The sequence below is a fragment of the Canis aureus genome, chromosome 31 (genome assembly GCF_053574225.1).
Source record: "Canis aureus isolate CA01 chromosome 31, VMU_Caureus_v.1.0, whole genome shotgun sequence".
Taxonomy (NCBI): Eukaryota; Metazoa; Chordata; class Mammalia; order Carnivora; family Canidae; genus Canis; species Canis aureus.
Genome location: NC_135641.1, coordinates 36131307 through 36146580, shown reverse-complemented (window position 1 = coordinate 36146580; position 15274 = coordinate 36131307). Strand labels below are relative to the sequence as shown.

The following is a 15274-nucleotide window of genomic DNA, read 5'->3' as shown; positions in this document are numbered from 1 at the left end:
GCAGACCTGTGAGCATGCCCTTCTGGCTTACACACTGGGTGTAAAACAACTAATTGTTGGTGTTAACAAAATGGATTCCACTGAACCACCCTACAGCCAGAAGAGATACGAGGAAATCATTAAGGAAGTCAGCACCTACATTAAGAAAATTGGCTACAACCCTGACACACTAGCATTTGTGCCAATTTCTGGTTGGAATGGTGACAACATGCTGGAGCCAAGTGCTAACATGCCTTGGTTCAAGGGATGGAAAGTCACCCGTAAAGATGGGAATGCCAGCGGAACCACACTGCTTGAAGCCCTGGATTGCATTCTGCCACCAACTCATCCAACTGATAAGCCCTTGCGTCTGCCTCTCCAAGACGTCTACAAAATTGGTGGTATTGGTACTGTCCCAGTGGGTCGAGTGGAGACTGGTGTTCTTAAGCCTGGTATGGTGGTCACCGTTGCTCCAGTCAATGTTACAACTGAAGTAAAGTCTGTTGAAATGCACCATGAAGCTTTGAGTGAGGCTCTTCCTGGGGACAATTTGGGCTTCGATGTCAAGAACGTATCTGTCAAAGATGTTCGTCATGGCAGTGTGGCTGGTGACAGCAAAAATGACCCACCAATGGAAGCAGCTGGCTTCACAGCTCAGGTGATTATCCTGAACCATCCAGGCCAAATCAGTGCTGGATATGCACCTGTGCTGGATTGTCACACAGCTCACATTGCTTGCAAGTTTGCTGAGCTGAAGGAAAAGATAGATCGTCGTTCTGGAAAGAAGCTGGAAGATGGTCCCAAGTTCTTGAAATCTGGGGATGCTGCCATTGTTGATATGGTTCCTGGCAAACCTATGTGTGTTGAGAGCTTCTCTGACTATCCTCCTCTGGGCCGTTTTGCTGTTCATGACATGAGACAGACGGTTGCTGTGGGTGTCATCAAAGCAGTGGACAAGAAGGCAGCTGGAGCTGGCAAACTCACCAAGTTTGCCCAGAAAGCTCAGAAGGCTAAATGAATATTATCCCCAATACCTGCCACCCCAGTCTTAATCAGTGGTAGAAGAATGGTCTCAGAACTGTTTGTGTCAATTGGCCATTTAAGTTTAATAGTAAAAGACTGGTTAATGATAACAATGCGTCGTAAAACCTTCAGAAGGAAAGGAGAATGTTTTGTGGACCATTTTTTTTGTGTGTGTGTGTGCGTGTGTGGCAGTTTTAAGTTATTAGTTTTTAAAATCAGTACTTTTTAATGGAAACAACTTGACCAAAAATCTGTCACAGAATTTTGAGACCCATTAAAATAAAAGTTTAATGAGAAAAAAAAAAAAGAACTAAAACTAGAAAGCTCAGAGAAAACTCTGTGTGACCTAGCAAAGATTTCTAAGACTAAATGAAAAAATGTACAAACTATTTTAAAAAAGAAGAAATTAGACTTCTAAAACATTGAACACTTATGCTTCCAAAGGATGAGCTTAAGAAAATTGATTGGCAAGCCATAACTGGCAGGAATTACAAAGCATGATTCTGAGGAAGAGATGAGTCCAGAATATATGACGAATCCCTACAACTAAATACTGGAAGAAAAATAGTCCTCAAAAACTTGAACAAATGTTTTGATGGGTATTTAATCCAAGAAAATATAGGAATGGAAAGTTCGTAATTGCAAACATATTCCATATCCACAGGCATTGAATTGGAATAGGAAATAAATACCCCTATCCATCCTCTAGATGGGCTAGAAGTAAAGAGATAGTCACAAACAAGTATTGGCGAGGATGTGGAACAAAAAGAACTCTCTTACATTGGTGGTTGAAATAAAATTGCTTTGGATACTTTGGAAAGGATTTTGGCAAATTTGTTTTTCTTGCAATTACCACACAGCCTAGCAATTACATTTCTGAATATTAATGAAAAAACAAAAACAGTATCCACACAAAGAATTATACTTTAATGTTTATAGTAACCCTATTCTTAACAGGAAAAAAACCTCTGAAAATAATCCAAATAGTTAGAGCAATTGTATCCACAAAATAGAATACTACTCAACAATGTAAAGAAACAAACTGTTGATAAATACAACAACATGGAGGGACACTAAATCTTTACACTAAGTGACAAAAGCCAAACACAAAAACCTACCTACTATATGTTTCCACTTATATGAATATTCTAGAAGAGGCAGTGGTTATAACAGTTGTTGCTAAGGGGCCCCAGGTGGGAGATAGGGTAGAAGCATGATTGCACATGAATACCAAGGAACTTTTAAGTGATAGAAATGTTCTGAGATGCCTGGGTGGCTCAGTTGGTTAAGCGACGAACTATTGATTTCAGCTCAAGTCATGATCTCAGGGTTGTGAGATCAAGCCTGGCTCGGGCTCCATGCTCACTGGGGAGTCTGCTCGAGATTCTCTTTCTGTCTCCCTCTGCACCCCCCCCCCATTGCATACATGCACACGCTTTCTCAAAATAAATAAATAAATCTTAAAAATATAAAAATCAAACAGAACGTAATGTAGAAATGTGCCATGTCATGATTGTGGGGGCATTTACATGACCATATACATTTCTCAGAACTCATCTAACTGTAAAATTAAAATTGGAAAATTTTATTTTATATGAATTATGTTTCATTATAGGTTATTTTTAAAAGTATTAAGTTCCACAAGTTCTTTGCTTATTACATATCTACAACATTAGGGTAGCATAACAATGGAATATGTGTACATAAGTAGAGATGCATATGTATTCCCAACAAAAACGATTGGTAAAAATCTGCCTTTTGTCCTGCTTTTCCTCACTTTAGGGAAACACTTCTTTAAAGTATTAGTTATTTCTTCCCTTCCAGTGCTACTCTCTGAGTCTTTCTTACTTTGTGTAAAAGCAACTCCTCAGCTCTCCATGCTTGAGAAAATTTGAGACCTTTTCTTCCACAAAAAATAGTATCTTTCTTATATGCATTTAACTAAAAATTGAGTGTCCACTATATGCTAGATCATTAATTGAGCAGTCTCATATACTTTTTTTCTTAATCTTAATAATATTCTCTGAGGCACATTTTGTTATTTCCAGATAAGGGCAGTGATAGTCAAAATGAAGAATCTAAAGAGATTCATTGATACCCCAGTGTTACCAGTTCATAAGCGGAGAGATTATTCCCTGTCACCTCAGATCCTCTGAGAGTCTGTTTTCTAATATAAATGCTTAGGGTTTCATGATTAATTGGAGGTTAATGTCCCAAGTTACCTGGCTCCATTTTTAAGAATGCTTTTCAGTGATTAAAGAGAGTAGAACATTTGAAATGTCAGAAAATATGCTTGTCTCCCATCTAAAATAGGTTTTAGCAAGTGGCCTTTAATTAACTTCCAAATAATACAACATAGCTAGTTCTAGCTACCTAGCTGATGGGGTCTTAAATGCTCACATAGCATAGAAATGGGAAATCCTAATTTCTTTATATTAATTAGCCTTATAGTTATGTAAAAGGGCCACTTGACATACAGAGAATTAAATAACAAGAAAATCAGCTTCCCAGATACTGGAAAAAATGGCCTCAAATAAAATGTATTCATGTAAAATAATTAAGCACTTAGGTATAGTATACCTCAGCACTCAGTGAGTCACCTTTTTTTTCTTTCTTGGCAACTGTGGTTAATATGTCAACATTATTGGCTACCGAAGTTAAAATTAACAAAATAGGAATGTTAAGAGCAATTTTTGAAATGCTTTAATTGTTAATGTTTTAAAAATGGTTATGACTTTAGAGTTCAAGGTATATAATGCATTTTTCAACATAGCCATAATCAGGGTAGTAAAAAGTGAAATATATATATATATATATATATATATACACACACACATATATATATATTTGTGTAGATTCTGAGCAAATAGAATCTTCTATTTTTAATTATGAATATGCCAAAGTTCTTTGTGTTTACATTGCTCATGGCAATTTCCTATATATTTGCTCCCAGTTTGCAAAAGAATATGCAAAATTAAAACTGCATTTTTTTTTTTTTACTTTAGAGAGATGCACCAACAAATTCTCTCTCCAGAATATGTGGGTCTCAAGTGAAGACATATGTCATAATATCTCTGAAACTTCTCACATAGAAAATTTAAAAAATATTGCTGCCCCCTAATAATTTACCCTTGTATTAACTGCTCTTTAGGTTTGGTGTACTTCTCCACCTTTTCTATTCACACTGGCATTACATCTACATCCTTCTTTGGAATATGATAGAAAATTATTTTCAGAGCCTTCATAATGAACAAGAAAACAATTTCTGTCAACTAGTTTATAATACTTTTCCAGTCACTTCATCAAAAATGCTTGTGTTTCTGAATATATGTATTCAATTACTTTTTTTAAATTGAAATAATATTTTAAATAATTTTGATTCAAAGCAGATAAATGGAAAAGATGGATTGTGATGTTGAAAAGTTACTAGGACAATCAAAAGGTCAGAATAAAATGAAAACAATGTTTTACAATATATAAGCAGCAAAAGAAGTGGTTTTATTTAGGTTATTAAAATTTATTTTACTCCAATGCAATTAAACTATATTTCATTCTTTATTTTCGGACACTCCATATATCTTGTGTAGTGTAGTCTTAAATTTAATATGCTGACCCTGAAGAAAGACTACCTGGGAAATTTCCCAGTTTAAACTACTCTTGCTGTATTTGCTTTCTTTTGTCTCTTCAGAAAGCAGAGGCAAAGGCAACCAACCTGCATTAGATGCTTCCATTTCATGAAATCAAGAGATCTATTCTTCATCAGATGTTCCAAATTTAGGAAACTGTCAAAACTTAACAAAGCCTGCTAGCTAAAGGAATAATTTCATCATTTTGTTTTTCCTTTAAGAATCACACCAGAGTCATTTATTTCCATTTTACATCTGACGTTGCATCAATCAAGAATGTTCCCTGTGTTTCCTTCTCTTATGAAGCTAAATGTACAAATAAGTAAACCCTCAAATTATATAGACTTCATGGTAATGCCCAGCAACCCATTTTTCTTATGTAATTCCAACTTGCAGTAACAGCTTCTTAAAACAGGAATATTTTATCTTAGATATGTAGATGGCCACGGACTCACCATGTGGCCTTACTATACTCGTTTACATGCTCCTAATTTTTAATACTTCAAATAGAGTGTGCAGGGATAAAAAATTTTTGTTACTATTTTATATTTACTTGCTTACATTTTTCATTTGTTGGTGCTAAAATAGCTTCTGAAATTTTCTTCAAATTGACCTTATATGCATGGTTTTGTGCACATGCATATTGTGTGTCTGTGTGTTTGTGTGTGAGACAGAATGATAGAGAAAGAGAGAGAGCAAAGAGAGAAAGAGATGGGAAGGGAATGGAAAGGAAGGGCAGGGCAGAGACCCAAATTTAGGACTTAATTCTATAAGAGTTATCCTCTGCAAATCACAATTAGAAGATAATACATGAAAATAGAACCTAGAGAACATGGTATATTATTTTGTCAGTGACAGTGTTTTTGTACTAGTTCATAATATTTTCTCCCTCTTTCCTTTTCCCTAATGTTCTGTTTTGTTAGCTAATTATGAAAGGGACAAAATTGGAAAAATAGCAACACTGGAAATATAGTTAATGGACTAGTTCACATTAATTACTACTGTAGGATTTCTGCAGATATTATTTCTCAAAGAATCATTTAAAAGGTGGCAATTTGGCATTGTGTCAGCTACATAATTCTTTCTGAAAAATGCCAACAGAAACCCAATATAACAAAAAAAATAACAAATTTCAACTGTATTTCTGACCATAATGTTAATTTTTCTGTAAGAGAAAATAATAGAGCTGGGAGAAATCCAAGTCATTATCTTGTCCAACACTTTCATTGCAACAATGAAGTGAGTCAGGGGAACTTAAGGCAATGCTACTTAAGAGCATACTTAAGGAGGCTTTAACATGGGCAGTTTTAGGCTTTTCTCCCTTTCTGCTGCCCTCCTTATTCTTCACTTGAGGTCGGGAATAGGTTGATTTTGTAAACTTTGTTATTTTATTCACATTAAGTTAATTGTGGGTCTGGTAAATGAATCAAAATTAAAAGTGGGGGAAAATATGTCAATAAATTGCCATTAGTAATTTCCTTTAATACTGAATACTGATTATATGACCCAATTATATTATTTTTAAAGGAGTAAAACATTCTGATTAAATCAATAGCAAAGATTACAAGTATCAGGTTAGGTGTAAAATAAAACCAATGACAAAGCAGAATTCCTGGATTAGTTCTACAATGACTATAGTCAAATGAAACTTTAGAAATACACATGGAATTTAGAAAATCCTTATTTGAATAGAAAACACAAGAGTAAATCATTGTATGTAAATAGGAACATCTGCTTCTAACAGTGAAATTTTAAAAATTTAAAATTTAAAAATAGATACTTCATATCAAAATCTTAATTTTGCCTTCTTACAAACAAATGAGTGAGATCTAGACATTCCAGGCCAGCATTCTCTGACAGCATCAGCCAGCTGGGTCCAAATGGCAGCAGTCCTCCCTCGGATTGGGCATGTGCACTCCAGTTCATTATGTGCTCTATCCTGTTGGCCTCATGCATCATATCACCTGCCTGGCTTTTGTAAGCCCTTGAGTCTGAGACCCTGGAGGTCTAACAACTGAGGCACTGATGATGAGCTTAATTCAGTTCCAAAAAATATCAGCTGTGAGCAAGGTACTTTCATAGTTACTGGTGATACAAAGAAGAAGGCATGATCCCTGAACCCAAGGAACTCATAGATCACTGTTTCCAGTGAGATCAACTGGTAATTATAATACTTTACAACATCTTCATTGAAAAGGTATAGAGGTGGTAAAGACCAAAGTGATTAAATTCACCTTACAGCTTCTTGAGATGGTACTTAGTTAACTGATATTCAGTGTTTCTTCTTTTCTAATGTATGCATTTAAGAGTATAAATTTCCCTCCAAGCATGGTGTTAACTCTATTTCACAAGTTTCAACATGTACTTTTGTTATAACTAATTTTAAAACTCTTTCTAATTCCCATCTATGTGATTTCTCCTTTGACCTGTGGGTTATTTAAAAGTGTATTTCTTAATTTCCAAACATATGAAATGTTCTAATTATTATTATAGGTTGCTCTCTACCTTAATAATCTTATAGCAAACATATTCTAAATGATTTTAGTTCTTTGAAATTTGTTGAGACTTGCTTTATGGACTAGCATGTGGCCAGATTTGTAAATGTCAATGTGAGTTTGAAGAGAATATGTGTTCTTCAGTTGTTGAATGCAGTGTTCCACCCATTAGGTCAAGTTTGCTGATCCTCGGGGTACAGGATGGTTCAGTTGGTTAAGCGTCTGCCTTTGGCTCAGTTCGCAATCTCAAGGTTGTGGGATCAAGCTCCATATGGGGCTCCCTGCTCAGCAAGGAGTCTGCTTCTCCCTCTCCTTCTGCCCCTCCTCCCTCCCTCATTCTCTCTCTCTCTCTCTCAAATAATAAAATCTTTTTTAAAAAAGTTTGCTGATCATGTCATTCAGATATTCTACATCTTCACTGATTTCTAAAATCTACTTTTTATTAAGGATTTTATTTATTTATTCATGAGAGAGAGGCAGAGACACAGGCTCTCACACACAGAGGGAGAAGCAGGCTCCCTGCAGGGAGCCCGATGCAGGACTCAATCCCAGGACCCCAAGATCACAATCTGAGCCAAAGGCAGATGCTCAACCGCTGAGCCACCCAGAATCCCTCTAAAATCTACTTATCCTATCATTTACTGAGAGAGGTATGTAAAATATCTTGTCATATCTTGTCATAATTGTGGATATGTCTGTTTCTCTTCGTAAGTGGTTTTGTAAGTCCTTATGTATTTTTTATTAAGATATAACATCCGTAAAGTACATAATCTTAAATAAATAGGTATTTCTGATAGCAGAAGGAAAAATTTTGGAATCATTTTAAACATGACAAAAATCTGTCTGAACAGAGATAACTTTAAAATGCAAAGTCAAAAAATGCAGTCAATATACTTCAATTAAAGATAAATAAAAAATTTAAAAGTCAACTGTACTTCAGTTAAATATACAAATAAGTGAAAATTAAATAGAATCAAATAAAAATTTTTAAAAATGCACATATTACATCTTAACATATTTTATTAATCACTGGATAGTAAAGAGATTATTGAAAATCTTATTTTCCTTTATTAAAAGTATGACTAAAGCAAGCAAAAAAGTTAGAAGTTGTATCTATAATACAGAGCCAGTTCATGAAATTCAGGCTGTTGGAAAATTTCTCAGCTTCTAAATGAATCACAGTTTTTTTCACTCTTCTTAGTTTGTTGCATAGGCATAATTTACTTACTTAGGATGGAATTCTTGAATTCAGTTTCATTATCATAAAAGTTTTTCATCTATATAAGTGATAAAATCAACTAGGATACCCTCCTCTCAACCTCATTTCTTTTATATCTGTTCAGGGGAATATGACCTGCTTATTGTGGTATTCATAGACAAGGGAAATATACTAATTAAATTGGATATTCATCACCTGCTAATTTATATTAAAAGGTAAAACCACCATGGTATGTCAGATGCTAGCAGTCTCCATCAAAATCTCATGTGAAAAATGACAGTCTCTAGCAAAGCAAAAAACATATAGCATGATAAGAATAGGGGCACGTGGATGGTTCAGTCAGTTGAGCATTGGACTCTTGGTTTTCAGCTTGGGTCATAATCTCGTGGATTGAGCCCCACATCAAGCTCAGCATTCAGCACCAAGTCTGCTTGAAAGTCTCATTTCCTCCCCCTTTGCTGCTCCTCCTCCTCCTCCCCTCTCTCTCTCAAATATATAAATAAAATATTTTTAAAAAGAGAAGAATAGTTGCTTGTCACTCATTTACCCTCAGCCCCATGCTCTAGAGATGGGGTTACATAGTAGATTTATATATATTATTACTTTCTCCTAACCATTACACTTTCAGAAGAGGCGCTGGAAACTTCACAGTTATTTTTTGAAACATTGACTCCTCCTTTGAACTATTACTAGTGTCTGCATTACACACTTTTTCTCTATTTAGATATAAATTATTTTTGTTATACTCGCATAATTTGCTTTCCTTAAAACTCAAATTCTGTAACATGAAAACAAAGAAAAACCATTTGCAACCGTTCTGTTGCAGCTAGCTATATAACTTTGAGCAAGAATATAACTTCAAAATGATCTCATGTCAATCCCTCACCTAAAGCAAAGGTCAAGTCTGAGTCTATTCAAATTCAAATTATTTAAGTATTTGAGGACTGAAATAATGACCATTTCTACATTATTGATATCTTCCCCCTAGATGGCTGAATAGGCCTTCAGAATAAGTGTCCTATGGTGTCATTATGTAGTCTTATTGACATGGTTTTAATACAAATCAACCTCTTAAGTTCAAAATCTTTTCCTTCGTTTGACAGAGATATTTTCTTCAAAAAGAGAGAGCAGGAATTTAATATTTAAATCTATATCACAATTATCTTTAAAGAAATAAAAAATGCTATCAACTTCATAGGTTTTATGTAATAAATTAAGCCACCTGACACAAATCATTAAAGGAGTATATTATACAATGCAAAGAGTTTTAAACATTAACTAATTGTCTCATACTACATAGATGTAGTCTAGTAGCTACTGTCTAAAATCAGGGACAGATGCATAATCTAACCTAGATTACCCACATATTCTCTCTGAAATTTGAAATGTAGGGTGTCCCCACAAAACCATTTTCTATATACCAAGAACCAAATCAGAGAGAACTCTTAGAAGACAGCTGCAGTTGTCCAAGCAATAGATTTGAGTGTATTTTATTGCTATTTTTAACTTAGAGAAAGGGGGGAAAATGGCACATGGAATAGGGTAAATCCAAATGTTAGAGGGTTAGAGTCCACTGCAGCTCACTAATTTTGTAATGACTTCAAGTTTTTTAATCCCTCCTGACGGTTTCCAATCAGATGTTCTTGAAGCTTCCATGAAGTTTTAACTTTCTATAATATTATGATTTATTCCTATAGCACTTTTTAAAATGGTAATACGAGATGAAAATCTCTTGAGACTGTGTGTTTATTTTAAAATTTCAGTTACAAAATTCTCTCTGGAATATGTCCCATTCAGTACTGTATTTGGCATGCTGTGATGTTTGTAGAAAAAAAGATACTTGAAAATTATTTGCATTTCCTTCAAATGACACATATGTATGTAATTATGACATGCATATGTAAAATAAGACATGACGATAGAAAATAAAGGTATGTGTCAACTTCAACTTGAATTTTGTAAACAGTTCATTGTTAGAGTATACTTGTTTATATTTTCCATTTGGTTTTAAATGCCTAGTTGTTGAAGCATCCATGACGTTTACCTTGTAGTTTTGTGTGTGTCGGAAATGGCGATGTGGAGGAGGTATGTGCAGAGAGAGAGACTAGATTTGGAAACTAAAAAGGAAAATGTTTTTTTTCCCCATATTTTTCTTGTTTTAATTGCTAGGTCAAGATCCCAGGAAGAGTGTTTCTCAGTAAGAATGTAAGGTGCAAGGCAGACTAAAGTATTGCATATTGAAGGGTTTTAAATAGTGCATGCCCTCAAGGACTGAGGATTCAAGCCAGTAGACCTGCTAAACTTAAAGTCACAGGGTAAGACTGACATCTTTTTGAATTATCTGAATCTGGTGGGACAGAATTTTAGTTGGCTATTTTATTATGTCACACTTACTTCTTTTTATTGATTAAATTTTAATTGATTACTTAATATTTTGTGTAGGTGAACATTTATGTGTTTTGTTGACATACTGATATGATTACAGAGTGAAAGTTAAGCATTTTACGTGCCATTGTAAAGAAAAGGAGCATTATGTAACTTATTTCATATCCAAACATGTACGGTATGTAAGACCAGTCAAATCACCAAAAAACATCAATCTATTAGGGGCAAGAAGATTCTTGGAATTTCCTAATTAGAATATTTTACCCTTTAGAAATAATTCAGCTTATTTCTGGAATATATATCCAGAACCTTGAAATGCCCAATTAATCAAAAAGTTTTTAGATCATGAGTTGACCAAATTTATATGGTAATCAGAGAAGTTTCTTGTGTATAGAAAATTCACGGGATGCCTGAGTGGCTCATCGGTTGAGCGTCTGCCTTCAGCTCAGGTTGTGATCCCAGGTCAGGGGATCAAGTCCCACATCAGGCTCCCTATGAGGAGCCTGCTTCTCTTTCTTTCTATGTCTCTGCCTCTCGCTGTGTCTCTCATGAATAAATAAATAAATAAATAAATAAATAAATAAATAAATAAATTTTTTTTAAAAAAAGAAAAAAATTCACGTGGAGGTTGTGAAGTAATAAGGCTTTAATGACAACATATGTTTTAGTACAAAATATAATTTAGACCACTTCTGACAATGTGTTTTGCATCAATGCTATCAGGAATCTAATGGATAATACAGATGAATGGGCCCCTGTCCTAAGTAAGTGAATCACAAACTTTCTGTCTATAAAAATGAAGATAATAATAGTGTTATCTAGTAAGAATATTGTACAAATTATGCAACTAATTCACCTGCTATTTAGAAATCTCTAAATAACAATGGGCTGTATTGTTGGATATGTATGTGTGTAGTTCTCTTTTAAAACTGGGATTTTCTGGGATCCCTGGGTGGTGCAGCGGTTTGGCGCCTGTCTTTGGCCCAGGGCGCGATCCTGGAGACCCGGGATTGAATCCCACGTCGGGCTCCTGGTACATGGGGCCTGCTCCTCCCTCTGCCTGTGTCTCTGCCTCTCTCTCTCTCTCTGTGTGTGTGACTATCATAAATAAATACAAATTTAAATAAATAAATAAAACTGGGATTTTCTTTCATTATTATTATTTTCTTTACATTTCTTTCATTGTGGTTATTATAACTGTTATTATTCATTATTATTCACTAGTTGCTGTTATTAATTCTGGCATACTCCAAAATTTGAAAATCGTGTATTTACCTATTTTCTATTATGCCCTAATAATAAAATAACAAGGAAAATAATACTCTAGAACCAGCAATACTTTTAATACACATATTATATATATATTGAGGTTTTCTAAACTACTCCATATCATTGATAGATGATCCCAAACCAAAAATGGATACTCTCTGCAGTATGATGCATTTGTTTTGCATTTAGCAGAAGGCTGTTGGTCATTCTGGAAATTTCATTTACAGACTGAGACTTTAAAACTACAGTGTGGTTTTTCTTGGTTTGTATTTTTATCTACCCCTGAAAATGACTAGAAATGAAATGGAACATGAATTCCAGAATTTGCTAAAATGCTATATTGAAAATTTCTCTCAGGGTTTGCATTTTTAATGTTCAATGCAAAAATTACTCATTATTTTCATTCTCATATGACAAGTTAAATTATGTTTCATTTCACTATTTTATAGAACAGTATTTTTTCTCATAAAATCTCTAGGACGTACAGCCAAGAATAGCTTGATGAAAATGATTTCTCTTACTTTTCTTCTTAAAAACATTCTTCATCTGGCATCTCTAAATAGATAGCAAATTGCTATATGCATTATACATTTTTGTCTTAAACTGACAATTCGGTATTTGGCAGTGTTTGTATTAATGTAAAGTGCTTAAGATGTTGTTCCTAAAACCTGTAAGTTAATAATTATAAATTATATGCTATAATTATAAATCAGTAATTATTCAATAAATAGAGTAAGAATAATTTTAGTTGAAGACAGAAATCTCTAAATAATGGACTGAATTATTGGATATGTATGTACGCAGTCCTCTTTTAAAACTGGAATTTGGACTTAGTGTAAGCCCTTAAGTTGTTAACCACCAGCTCCTGACCGTAAAATTGTATTAAAGAATCATGATCAGTGCAACACAGCCACAAACTCTTCGATAGTGTTCAATATGAATGTCCTTCTGTTATCCTTCCATCATTCTAAAAAAATAAAAATATTTACTGAGGACGCTTATTATCACCAAATAAACTACTTTACACTTCCTTTAAATTACAAAGTGAGACTCATGCATTATAGAAGAAATTAGAGTATAGACATTTTTATATGACTGCCAAATTTCACAAATCTTAGAAATGACTGAGATCCTGCTTAGGTTAACTGACTCTAACGCCCTCAATTTTTCTATATCTTTTTATCTCATCTTCCTTGTCGATATTCTTTACCAGTCCTCATTGAGGTTTGGTACTGTAATTTGACTTAATTCTTACAAAGGTAGCTGATAGACAATATAACATAAAAAAAACAAGACCTTTCCTCATTTTTAGACAAAATTCTACTTCTTTCTCCCACCTTCTGCTTTTGCATTTAATCTGAAAACACCCATTAAGCAAACAGCCAAAGTTCTCCTATTCTTATTCCCTCTTTATACATCTTTCAGTGCTCATCAAGTCTTGTCATCTCTTTTGACATATCTGTTTTGGAAGTTTCTCCCAGACTGCTCATCATTGATTCTTTCCCCTACTCCCTGCCATTTACAATGAACACACCAATATCAATTAGTGTAGAGCTGCTTGTTATTTTTTGACCTTTAAAAAGGCCAAATCCTTCCATTTATTTGTTTCAACTGTGTACTTGACAATATTGTTTTTCTAATGGAGGGTCATGAGTTGATTCTGATTTGATAACTCAGACTTTTTCCTCTCAATTTTGTAACTTAATGAATTTTTGACAATTACAATTTATTGACTATGTGCATATACCTTGACCTTGAAATCCTTCCACAACCATTTGTAATGTTATAGTCGAATATAGTCAAACTTGAAAATTATATTGAAAGCCATCGCATCTGCCCAGTTTTTACTCAAAACACTGCACCCTTTTTCTTCCCTCTCACATTATCATACCTTCTCATATTTTCTGCATAGGTTGCTATTCACTGTCTTCATCCTTAAGCTAGCATTAAATCTTCATTATATTTAACATTGTCTTTTGACTTCCCCTTCTACCACCATCCAGAGTAGTCTTCTTTTAAAGGGTATACATCTTCCTTTTCCCATATGATTATAACTTAATCATGGGAATATTTCATCATACTCAGGAATTCCAACCATACTCAAAGGGCATGAAGTTATCCAAGAGCAGGTGTTGGGGATCATTCTTAGAATTTGGTCTACCATACACAATTTACAACCAATATCTTGAAAAGTGGTGTTAATCTTCACCTTCAATCCTGTTCCTTTCTTTTCTCGGTTAAGTTGGTAATGCTATCATCATAGCTACCAAAGGCAGAATTGGAGGAATAAGCCCTATTTCCTCACTGTCTTCTGGTTTTGAACCATCATTCAGCACATTCTACACACTTACTAGGTATTTCTTAAATCTATCCTCATTGTTATTGCTATGTCATTCATTTTATACCTTGTAATTTATCGATCAATCATCTTTTATTATTCCAACATATCTTTACATTACTGCCAGAATAAATATCAAGATAAAAAAAATGAGCATGGCACACTTCTACCATAAGTCATATAATGCAATAATTTTTAGTGGTAGTGGAGCAAGTGGCATATTAGAGTAGACTTGGGATATTTTTCCAAATGCTTCCACCTCTTCACCTCCTCCTTTCATTCTTATATTCTGCCCCAAGCTTGGATTGATAATCTGTTTGAGAATGACCGCTTAGTCGTTCTTATTTTTCATTTAAAAATAATGAAATTCGAATTTTACAGATCTGTAATGGAGCCTCCATTATCTAATCCTTTTCCCTAGCTTGATTTTCTATTCCTCAGCATCTGATATTTCACCCTTTAAAGGTACTTACCCCACTTATCTCATTATATATAAATTTAGTATTACTACTCACAATGTTTACTTTCTTAGAATTTCTTGACCCTCTTCTTATTTTGTCAGATTACTATTCAGTTCGGGGTAGTTACTTCACATACCAACTTTTCTAAGTTGATATTCATGATTTCTTTTTCCACTTGTTCTCCATAGAGCAAATTAGTTCCCTCCTGTCTACAATTTTCATTTAAGTTGTGTATTTGTCTAGCTCTTACAACTTTGATTTGCATTTCTATTTATATAAGTCTTTGTGGTATACTAACTCTAAGGTATCCTCCAATTATTACTACTCCCTGGTGTTCATGATTTTGTGTAATCCTCTTTCCCTGGATATGTACAGAACTTGTGACTTGCTTCTAATCAATAGTCTATGGCAGGGATGCTTGGTGGCTCAGCAGTTAAGTGTCTGCCGTTAGCTCAGGGCATGGTCCTAGGGTCCAGGAT

The 15274-nt window shown here is 34.3% G+C and overlaps 2 long non-coding RNA genes across 4 annotated transcripts in view; one reads left to right on the top strand and one right to left on the bottom strand.

The window, feature by feature from the left end:
* The window catches only part of LOC144302660 (uncharacterized), a 49965-nt gene that overhangs the window by 13164 nt on the left and 21527 nt on the right, over nt 1–15274 (bottom strand). The window lies entirely within an intron of this gene.
* LOC144302657 (uncharacterized) overlaps nt 1–15274 on the top strand; it is a 45481-nt gene that overhangs the window by 23257 nt on the left and 6950 nt on the right. For all 3 annotated transcript variants that reach the window (XR_013369631.1, XR_013369633.1, XR_013369632.1), the window contains one exon: nt 10512–10657. This is a non-coding gene — a long non-coding RNA (uncharacterized LOC144302657). The remainder of the gene's footprint in view (nt 1–10511; nt 10658–15274) is intronic.